Raw genomic sequence first — 12,394 nt, 5'->3', positions numbered from 1 at the left:
AAAAACAATGCGAATAAACAAGAATATGAAAGTATAAGATAATCTGTCCACACCGTTACAAAATGTGACAAACACCGTTACGCCGCATAAAAAAGAAGACTTTATATACATTAAGATTCAACAAAAACTGCAAACGTGTTTTAACATCAGAAAGTCTTCAACAAGGTGACCAATGAAAGAATAATTTAGTATATAAACAGTACTCAAACATTTGAATAGAAATTCTTATAGTCGTAAAACGTAATTAAAATGTGTATTTAACACCGTTACGTGCACTTTAATTTTCTGAGAAATAAACTGACGATTTGGAATCGATGTAATAGCCACTCATGATACACTTTCATACAATAAACAACGCCGATAAAATTCATTTAAATTAAGTTGAAATAAAATATATATCAAACAAGTATTTATGTTCCGTACGGTGTTCTTTAACAGCTTTTGACGTGTGTCAAATAGCTTTTAATCGCGAATCTGGGTCACATTAGGTCGTGCACAGCTTAGGTTGACGTCCGTCTGACAATTCCCTAACTGATAACCGGTCTGTCGACACTGCTTTACTAATTGTGTTTTTGAATATATTTTTTTTATAAGAATGGAACCTAATCAAATATTCACCCAGACTTACTATTGATTTGTTTTATGCTTCATCTTTACACGAGACAATGTAAATGGGTAGATCTGGGAAGATTTGGGTAGATTTAGGTAATTCGTGTCGCCCTTGTAAAATAAGATTACAGTATTAGTATTGCGTATTGATCTGAGCTTTACTGAACTAAGGATATCACTGTTTGAACGTATTCATTATTGCAAATCAAGGTAAAAGTATTTATTGAATATTGGTTTTAAAATCTTACCCAAACGCTCTTAGTGAACTTTGATTATGCGATGGTGTTATGGAATTTGTATTTTGTTTATTAGCGCCACCTCAAATGTATTTTTTGGAAGGTGATTGGTCACGAAGATCCGTCTACATTTTTAGACACATGTATCTGTAATGCGTGCTTAAATAAAAATGAATTTTACAAGAACAAAATCGTGAGAGTATATTGTCGCCTATTTGTCCACTTCCATATCCATCACACCTTCTTTTCAGGGCTAAAAATTACCTATGGATAAGACCACGGCGTTTCAATTTAATGATGTGTTTAATATTTAAAGGATCGTGACATTTTCATAATTCAATGAATAACACTCTGTAAAAAATAAGTTGTATGTTCATTATTAATTCATGATTCGATTCATGGGAAAAAGAATCTGGTTCTGCATGGTAATTTTGCATCATTCTGAAAAATTATATTGATAATTATTTGAATGTGACATTGTATGGCGGTAATCTTCGTAGGTTGTGTATCATGTCCATTGGCTTCCTATTAGCCCCAACAAAATATTGAGGTAAAAGACACAATATACCTAGAAACCTAGATTTATTTCATTGAACATTTTCTTAAGTGAAAGCCGTATAAAGAATTAAATAGCACATGTAGCAAGGATTTAAATTGTTCTAGTATAATTACTCTGCTGACTGTATATAACTTACTCGCAAGATTAATTGTATATAGAACACAACTTTTGAACTATGTAATTGTATATTTTAAAATAGAATTTTATTTTAAAATTTCGTAAAAGACCCACAGTATTGTCAAAATAAAATGGTATAAACTTTTGCACATATTATTTTGTTCCTCACTTATTCACAGTTTAAGTTCAAATGAAAATTTATATGGAAAGTGTTGTCTGTATTATTTTAAGGAGAAACAGCAATAACATGTTGTGGATATAATAAAACAGAGAGAGCTATAAAATTGTGAAGATAATAATAACCCTTGGAACAAATACATAGAGCCGATTGAGCACCAGGGCCCTTGCTACACTTTGGGGGATTGGGGCCGGGGCCCTTAGAGGGGGGAATTCACGTCGTTTTCGGCGAAAAGGGGAATTGTACAAGATCTTTTCACCAATCATTCAACACATAATATTGCTCTATTTTAACGTGATTAACATAAATATACATTTAATCAAAGGTTTATAGCAAGATACCAGCTCGCAACATAGGTATCAAAGTAAAAAATAAATATTTTTTTTGTTTTGGAGGGGGGAATTTTTAGGTGAAATAAGGGAAAAAAGTATACTATTTTAAGGTGGGAATGGGGCCGTAGTTCGGCCCCAAAAACGGCCAAACGAGGGCCCTGAGCACATTTATCATCAGAGCATGAGGTGAGATAAATTTATTTGCATTCCTTGCAGTACAAATCTTGCCGTATGAAAACATTATTTACAGTTGATAGAAGATCATATTTCGGCTAAATAATAACTCATTTTTGAATAATAATGTCAAGAAAAATAAATAAAACTTTCTTGTGACTTTGACGGAAAAAAGGAACATCGGGACCCAATGTTATTTTCTTCAGAAGCTGTGTTGCATACTTTTTTCTTAATAAAGAATATATATGGGTGGGTGGAGAATGAGATTATTGATGCAAGTACCTGTGGTTCAGTCCTCATATTCATTATAAAGAAACGTAAAGTAGTACTTCTTGGACATTTTCGGGATGTTGATTTTTATCTATAAAAATATTACAGGATATGCATTTTAATAAATACGCATATTTATTAAACCTACCCAAAACTTTTTAAAACATCGAAAGTTATCGATGGTGACACCTCTGCATCATCTGCAAAAACTCATTATTATTTTAAATTTCGTATCACATAATATGGGCATGATGTAAACAATGGTGTCCTGAAGAATATCTTTTCTAATTGAAATTTTTTCTGCTCCGTTTTTAATTAATTTGATTTTAAAATATGCTACATTTGTCTCGTTGATGTTAATGTCCGCCATTTCGGAAATGCAATATGAAAATCATTTGTTAAATACTCACCGTTTGGCTTATGGCGTGTGATATTGGCTGCAATAGCCAATGAAAATCTCTGACTCTTTACAAGTCGAATTGGCACAACGAAACAACTTGTATTATAAACAAATTTTGAACAACACTTTCGGCAATCTGCGCATTTTTTTTTTCTAGTTTTGGATAAAATACTAGTTCGGCGGGTGAAATGTAAAAAAAAAACCGAAAGTGACTTTTATTTTTATTTGTATTTGTCGAAAAATAGGGTCGGTCGCTCCCGTAAAACAGATTATAAAAAATGCTGGCCCTATGCTATGTATCTATAGAGTATAAAGAGATCATTTCAGTGTGCCAACCCAATTATACTATACGAATCTTGGCTATATTGCACTGCTTTTAGATTGATATTCATTATATGCGTTATATATAATTGTCGCAAAAAATAGTGTATTCAATATACTGAAACTGCCAGTTTATATTTATTTCTGTTTCGGATATGTCATTGTATTTGTCGAATCTGACACGAAACGCAAATTGCTAGTGTCCTGTTATCTGGGCGTAGGTACGTTATGTTTTGTAAAGATTTATTAAATTATTTTGAATAGCACACGTAGGATGCAAAAAGGTGTGTGCTTGTTATTTGCTGTGCGGTTCCACTTACCGATTTTTTTCAATGCCCAAAACACTAGCGTAAATGTAATTACCCAACTTTTGAAATAAACTTATCAACTCATATATTTTTATAAAATTGCATCAACTTTTCACATACATTCAAAAGGAAATATTACATGTGGGTGCAATCATTTGCTCTTAAAATGTTAAGTTTATAATTATAACAATATTCATTATTGTTTAAAATATTTTATCTATATACACCGTCCGATTGATTAAGTTTTCTAAAACCTTCTTTAAAATATCATTCAAAGTTATTGTTTTTTTCTAACGAGGCTTTGTTTTCTTGCAAAAAAAACAACATTTTTTTCTATTGAATAGCTTGCATGGACACTCCTTGCGTGCTCAGCGTTCCGATATTTGCACAAACAAAAATTCATTTTGAAATAGCATATATATTTATGATTTTGCGCTGTTAAATAATGCTCTACATTCAACAGTTTGGCGCCATAACGAAACGAAAATATATATAAAAAAAAGATCCAGGGTTTTGTATGCTGGATTTAATTCAGAATTAATTAACTGCCATACAAATTGTATGGGGTGCATTGATGATATTTGGTAACGTCCTCGTAAACAGTTTACCTGTTACGTATTGCCGGTATTGCACGCCTCTGCATGTGTGCTCTGTTTACTATCCATACCTTGTAAAGGCCTGTAAATCAAGCATTACGGTACGTGCACAAACACAAAACATGTCTCGAAAACCGAAACTATGTTTACATGCCATTGAGTAATAAATTAGATTTTACCTTTCGATAAACACCCATTACGAATCCTCATATTAACGTGCGGCCTTTCCCGGATCTCTCAGCTTTCTACAAATCATATGACACGATATAGATATATATTGTTTTGCTATTAACAATTTATGGATATAGTAGCTGTATTTAAATACGGATTTTGATTGTGGATGCATATAGACTAAACCATATGCGATTGCAATCATGTTTATATGTCTAATATGATAATTGTGCCATACTTAAAAATTGACCAATTGCTGAACATAATGTTGTGTTTTTATTGTAAATAAAGGCGGACTTGTTGCATCCTTTGACGAACTTACGAATAGCAAATAAAACTGGAAGAACAATGTGCCGTTGAAATATTATGAAATATTTATGCGGTAAATACAACATATGTTTTCAGATGTATTAGGCTGCTCGCTGTCCTTAATCCATTTATGCCTAGCGCCTAGAACAAAGGCCTTGGCAAACAGCGTAGACCCAGATGAGACGCCGCATGATGCGGCGTCTCATAAGGGTCTGCGTTGTTTGCTTAAAGGAATTTGTGTAAGAAATATTATAAATATAGAAATAAATATAATCGACATCCCTAATTTTGGAAATAAATTGATCCAATTAAGAAGGATGGGAGAGTCCACTAGGCATAAATGGGTTAATCTGGCTTATAGTGTTGTCCCTACTTGAAACGTATTTTGGAAATGTTTTGAGGAACAAGGTTTTATTTTCTTCTAATGATATAATTATTAATGTTTGTGATTAGCAAATACAATTTAAACTACATACATACCTTTAATTATATTATACGAAGCGATTTTTATGCTTTCCAAACATGTACTTTGAATTATTAGCCGTTGCGTTACAATGCAATATTTTGGCGATATTTTCACACTGTTTATGTGTTTGCGGGCGTTAAATAAAATAAAATAATGTACTTGGATCAAGGATGTGTACTTCTTAACTATCTCATTGAGTAAAAATATATAGTGTTAAATCGTAGCGCTAAACACATCGAAGTTAAATGCAATTCACAATGCATAGCTATACAATGCTTGCGAATTAACTTTCACGTTTGGCAGTAGGCCGCTCCTTATTGGAATATTGGCAATCGTCCAAATCTTACATGCTTCGGAACAGGTAGACAGAACCTATTCAGATACAGGGTACTCCCGTAGTCGTTAAACTTTAGAATTGTAATTCAATCACATGCAATAAATGGACAATAACTCGCTGGCGTATTATAAATGGCATGCCTTTTAATTTAGAAACGTACTTCTAGCCTTTGTTCACATTATCAGAAATGAGCTGGCGCATACAAGGGAAACATTATACTCAAGGATAAAATATTACTTGGCTTTAAAATTAAACGTAAACAAAATCCAAACTTTGTTTATTAGAAGGACATTTGTAAACGCAATTCAACCGCAGCTATAATGCAAAATATATCTGTTAAAACAGCTTGCATTAGTTGACAATACATTAATAACACATAAGGAGAGAGCAGAACGTATTATTCTACCTCGAAAGGTACACAAACATGTGTTTTTAATAAATATCAAAGTCTTCTGTGTTTAACGGTAATGTTAAAACAGGAGTATTACTGAGATGGTGCCTACATACATGTAGATTGTATGTGTGGGTTTAAGTAGAGTATTAATTGTAGTTCACAATGAAACAAAAATATTAATGGTTTCTCAGTGGCGCACAATTGTTTTGTTTTAAGCTTCATTTGTACTCGAGACAACGTGTAATTTCCTAATAATGGGTAGATTTGGGAAGATTTGGGTAGATTTTGGTATTTCGTGTCGCCCCTTACGGCTGGTAAATCTATGTCTGTCCAGTTTATGCCTGGACATACCGAAGCTCAAATAATCTTCACCCATCAAATCAGACAAATGAGCGAGGAGGATGTTCTTTTGCAATGTTAAGTTGGGCGTTCGTTGTTTCGCCATTTCTTTCCAACTATCGTCTGCATTCACTTCCGTGTTTTTTTCCCCAAATTTGTATGCATGTTTGTTGTTGATTAAGAGATCGACGACAACAGCATAAAATCGATGCAGATATTTTGTGACTGCTGTTTCGACAGATGCCGGAAGCGTAAACCTCTTACATTATGCACTTTTTAAATTATTTAATCATCATCTTCAAGTAATATTAAGATTTTTCTTATCAACACATTTGTCTGCTAATAACATTCCACCATGTTGAGAGCACTTTTCAACGTCATGTTCTAAATATAGTAATATTTTTGGCTTGACGATTCAAGTTATAGAATTATTTTTAAACAAAAACGCATTTATTTTTCCTTAGTATTTAAGGACAAATCTTACCTTAGGTTCTACCTAAGGGACTTACTTAGTAAGAAAGTTAAAGAAATTTTTGCCTTAGGTAAATTCTTAGATAATTAAGGAAATTTAATCCATAATACTTAGGTGGTTGTTGAATACGGGCCTTTTGGTCGGTAAAAAAACATGGCCGCCAGTGTGCGGGGCATTTTTCTCTATATGTATATTGTGAAAACATGTGAACACTCTAGAAGTCACATTTTGCCCAATTTTCATGAAATTTGGTCAGAACATTTGTTTCCTTGATATGAGAGTTGAATTCGAAAATGGTTCCGGTCAGTTGAATAACATGGCTGCCGGGGGGCAGTTTTCCTTATTTGGCTATAGAGAAACCTTGTAAACACTCTAGAAGTCACATTTTTTTGCCCAATCATCATAAAAGTTGGTCAAAACATTGGTTTTATTGATATCTCGGACGAGTTCGAAAATGGTCCAGATCGGTGAAAAAAACATGGCCGCCAGTCGGCAGGGCATTTTTCTCAATATCTATATTGTGAAAACATGTGAACACTCCAGAAGTCACATTTTTGGCCCAATTTTTATGAAATTTGGTAAGAACATTTGTTGCCTTGATATGAGAATTGATTTCGAAAATGGTTCCGGTCAGTTGAAAAACATGGCTGCCAGGGTGGGTGGGCAGTTTTCCTTATTTGGCTATAGAGAAATCTTGTAAACACTCTAGAAGTCACAATTTTTGCCCAATTATCATGAAAGTTGGTCAAAACATTGTTTTTATTGATATCTCGGAAGAGTTCGAAAATGGTCCAGATCGGTGAAAAAACATGGCCGCCAGTGGGCGGGGCATTTTTCTCTATATGTATATGTGAAAACATGTGAACACTCTAGAAGTCACATTTTTGGCCCAATTTTCATGAAATTTGGTCAGAACATTTGTTTCCTTGATATGAGAGTTGAATTCGAAAATGGTTCCGGTCAGTTGAATAGAATGGCTGCCGGGGGAGGGGGGCAGTTTTCCTTATTTGGCTATAGAGAAACCTTGTAAACACTCTAGAAGTAACATTTTTTGCCCAATCATCATGAAAGTTGGTCAAAACATTTTGTTTTATTGATATCTCGGACGATTTCGAAAATGGTCCAGAGCGGTGAAAAAACATGGCCGCCGGTCGGCAGGTCATTTTTCTCTATAAGGCCAGCATTTTTTTATTATTTGTTTTACGGGAAATTTTAAAAATAATTGAGTCGGGGGGGATAAATAAAAATAAAAATAAAATCATCAAAAGTGAGCAGTCTACCAAAAAAATAAAAATAAAACTGTCTAAACCGATTATTTTTTTATTTTTGAAAATTTAAAATTCAGCCAATTTAACCTTATGTATACTTGCATTAACCTTTAAGTGTTTTATATATCTCATTACACTGTTGAAGAAGCTTTTTATAATAATAGTAAACATATTTATATATATATATTTATTGGTAAAAGCACATTTCGCATGTATTATACTATATTGCTTCAATAGAGACTATTAAACAAGCCAGGTGTGTAGTGTATTATAGTGATCGTTAAACTTTTGTTGAGTGTATATCATATGTATGTTTATAACAAATATAGCATGCATTTGACTTAAATAAAAAAGACTTAAAAACTTTTTACATTGTTTAAAAGCTTTTAATAACAACCAACTTTGTAACTTTTATCCATGGGTGGAATATGCCCACTAAAAATACTCTTTAATATACAGCAGACTTGCTTTATATCATGATCATTTGTATCAATCATGAAAAAAAAAGAGCCACGTAACAGGAAAATGGACTTTAGGGCGGTTGCGACCATTTTGGCTCCAAAAGAGCAGTCTGATCAGGATCCAAAATGTTCAACATAATTGTCATTCAGTCAGTACTTCTAAAGATGTTAAGCGAACACTTTGGATCCTGATCAGACTGCCCTTGAATTGATCTTGATTCAAACTTTGTGTAGTGAGAGTTCTAGTACATAAAATGTGAATATTTCATTTAAGAAACCGAGAGTTGTAGACTTATAAAAACATGTGCTGCTTTTCGTTTTATATTCAGAGAGAGTTATAGTGTTTATATATGTAAAGTGAAAACAAGGGGCATGACTACAATATTTGGTGTGAAACATCGTTATGAGGTTCTCTTTGAAGTTTGTTCAAATCATGCAGAAAATTTGCCCTCCCTAGTGGTTATTGTTTTGCGTATAAATATAAATAATATAATCATTCTCTGAAACAGCAAGGCCCATTGGTTTGTTACGTTGCATGCCAACCATATAGTGATTCTTTACTAAGTTTCCTTAAAGCATGTCTCCGTGGTCAAAATTGTTTGCGCTTCAGGGGTCAACTGATTTATATAGATTAATGTATTTGATAATCCCTAACAACACAAAAACCGCAAGGATCAGGGGTTCAATAGTTGGTGTGAAACATGTTATTGTTTTCATCTTCTAGGTGTGATCAAATCATACATTTGGAGTAAATAATAACCCGTCCTTGTTTCACATGATAAATATTTACTTATATAATAAAGAGCTTAAACAATCTTATTCTCTCAAAACGCATCTCTCAAAACGGATGGTTTAGGAGATAATTTTTTTTTGTATGTGGCATTGTATGGATGTAATCTTCATAGTTTTTAAATCATGTCCATTGGCTTCACATTAGCCCCAACAAAATATTGAGGTAAAAGACACAATATACCTAGAGACCTAGATTTATTTCATTGAACAAATAGTACATGTAGCAAGGATTTAAATTGTTCTAGTAGAATTACTCTGCTGACCGTATATAATTTACTCGCAAGATTAATTATATATAGAAAACACCTTTTGAACTATGTAATTGTATATTTTTAAAATAGTATTTTATTTTAATAATTTCGTAAAAGACTCACAGTATTGTCAAAATAAAATGGTGTAAACTTTTGCACATATTATTTTGTTCCTCTCTTATTCACAGTTTAAGTTCAAATAAAAATTTCTATGAAATGTGTTGTCTGTATTATTTTAAGGAGAAACAGCAATGACATTTTCTTGGATATATAATAAACAGAGAGAGCTATAAAATTGTGATGATAATAATAACCCTTGGAACAAATACATAGAGCCAATTGATCACATTTATCAACAGAGCCTGAGGTGTGATAAATTTACTTGCATTTCTTGCAGTACAAATCCTGCAGTATGAAAACATTATGTACAGTTGATAGAACATCATATTTCGGCTAAATTATAACTCATTTTTGAAAAATACATTAAGATGTATTTCTGATTTACAAAACTGATCAAATAATTAAGAAATAAATTCCATTTACTTTTTCATGACATTTTGAAAGTCAAAACTTTGGTTTCGTCTGTAGAAATTCAATAAAATGAACTGATCCAAACAAAGGGACGTAACTTGGTCAAAAGGTACCGGAAAAATGGTTAAAATGTTGATATAAAAATAGTTATACAGTTTAATATATGGAAAAAATGTTTTGTTTTAAGTTAATGAAGAATAATAAGCATGTTAATTTGCTACCGTGTCAAGAAAAATAATTAAAACTTTCTTGTGACTTTGACGCACATACGAACATCCGGACCCAATGTTATTTTCTTCAGAAGCTGTGTTGCATACTTTTTTTCTAAATAAAGAATATATATGGATGGGTGGGGAATGGGATTATTGATGCAAGTACCTGTGGTTCAGCCCTCATGTTCATTATAAAGAAACGTAAAGTAGTACTTCTTGGACATTTTCGGGATGTTGATTTTTATCTATAAAAATATTACAGGATCTAAATTTTAAAAATACGCATATTTATTAAACCTACCCAAAACTTTTTAACACACCGAAAGTTATCGATGGTGACATCTCTGCATCATCTGCAAAAACTCTAATTATTTTTAATTTCGTATCACATAATATGGGCATGATGTCAACAATGGTGTTCTGAAGATTAACTTTTCTAATTGAAATTATTTCTGCTCCGTTTTTAATTAATTTGATTTTAAAATATGCTACATTTGTCTCGTTGTTTTTAATGTCCGCCATTTCGGAAATGCAATATGAAAATCATTTGTTAAATACTCACCGATTGGCTAATAGCGTGTGGTATTGGCTGCAATAGTCAATGAAAATCGCTGACGCTTTACAAGTCGACTTGGCACAACGAAACAACCCGTATTATAAAAAAATTGTGAACAACACTTTCGGCAATCTGCGCATTTTTTCTAGTTTTGGATAAAATACCAGGTCGGCGGGTAAAATCTTAATAAAAAAAACGAAAGTGACTTTTATTTTTATTTGTATTTGTCGAAAAATTGGGTCGGGCGCTCCCGTAAAACAAATAATAAAAAAATGCTGGCCTAAGTATATTGTGAAAACATGTGAACACTCTAGAAGTCACATTTTTGGCCCAATTTTCATGAAATTTGGTCAGAACATTTGTTTCCTTGATAAGAGAGTTGAGTTCAAAAATGGTTCCGGTCAGTTGAATAACATGGCTGACGGGGGGGGGGGGGGGCAGTTTTCTGTATTTGGCTATAGAGAAACCTTGTAAACACTCTAGAAGTCACAATTTTTGCCCAATTATCATGAAAGTTGGTAAAAACATTGGTTTTATTGATATCTCGGACGAGTTCGAAAATGGTCCAGATCGGTGAAAAAACATGGCCGCCAGTGGGCGGTGCATTTTTCTCTATATGTATATAGTGAAAACATGTGAACACTCTAGAAGTCACATTTTTGGCCCAATTTTCATGAAATTTGGTAAGAACATTTGTTTCCTTGATATGAGAGTTGAATTCGAAAATGGTTCCGGTCAGTTGAATAGCATGGCTGCCGGGGGAGGGGGGCAGTTTTCCTTATTTGGCTATAGAGAAACATTGTAAACACTCTAGCAGTAACATTTTTTGCCCAATCATCATGAAAATTGGTCAAAGAAATGGTTTAATTGATATCTCGGACGAGTTTGAAAATGGTCCAGATCGTTGAAAAAACATGGCCGCCAGTCGGCAGGGCATTTTTCTCTATATCTATATAGTGAAAACATGTGAACACTCTAGAAGTCACATTTTTGGCCCAATCTTCATGAAATTTGGTCAGAACATTTGTTTCCGTGATATGAGAGTTGAATTCGAAAATGGTTCCGGTCAGTTGAATAGCATGGCTGCCGGGGGAGGGTGGCAGTTTTTCTTATTTGGCTATAGAGAAACCTTGTAAACACTCTAGAAGTCACATTTTTTGCCCAATCGCCATGAAAGTTGGTCAAAACATTGGTTTTATTGATATCTCAGAGGAGTTCGAAAAAGGTCCAGATCGGTGAAAAAACATGGCCGCCAGTGGGCGGGGCATTTTTCTCTATATGTATATGTGAAAACAAGTGAACTCTCTAGAAGTCACATTTTTGGTCCAATTTTCATGAAATTTGGTCAGAACATTTGTTTCCTTGATATGAGAGTTGAATTCGAAAATGGTTCCGGTCAGATGAATAGCATGTCTGCCGGGGGAGGGGGGCAGTTTTCCTTATTTGGCTATAGAAAAACCTTGTAAACACTCTACAAGTAACATTTTTTGCCCAATCATCATGAAAGTTGGTCAAAACAATGTTTTTATTGATATCTCAGACGAGTTTGAAAATGGTCCAGATCGGTGAAAAAACATGGCCGCCAGTCGGCAGGGCATTTTCTCTATATGTATATAGTGAAAACATGTGAACACTCTAGAAGTCACATTTTTGGCCCAATTTTTATGAAATTTGGTCAGAACATTTCTTTTCTTGATCTGAGAGTTGAATTCGAAAATGGTTCCGGTCAGTTGAA

The 12,394-nt window shown here is 33.4% G+C and overlaps 1 protein-coding gene across 2 annotated transcripts in view; it reads left to right on the top strand.

Annotated features, from left to right (window-relative positions):
* Nucleotides 1-717: 717 nt before the first annotated feature.
* LOC127836145 (uncharacterized) overlaps nucleotides 718-12,394 on the top strand; it is a 34,333-nt gene continuing 22,656 nt past the window's right edge. The window contains exon 1 of one of the 2 annotated variants that reach the window (XM_052362578.1): nucleotides 718-819. The gene's annotated coding sequence lies outside the window, so the exon portion shown is untranslated. The remainder of the gene's footprint in view (nucleotides 820-12,394) is intronic. The other variant, XM_052362584.1, reaches the window with a different exon arrangement.

The sequence above is a fragment of the Dreissena polymorpha genome, chromosome 1, assembly GCF_020536995.1.
Source record: "Dreissena polymorpha isolate Duluth1 chromosome 1, UMN_Dpol_1.0, whole genome shotgun sequence".
Lineage (NCBI taxonomy): Eukaryota > Metazoa > Mollusca > Bivalvia > Myida > Dreissenidae > Dreissena > Dreissena polymorpha.
The sequence above is the reverse complement of the archived record's forward strand: the minus strand, read 5'-3'. Positions and strand labels throughout refer to the sequence as shown.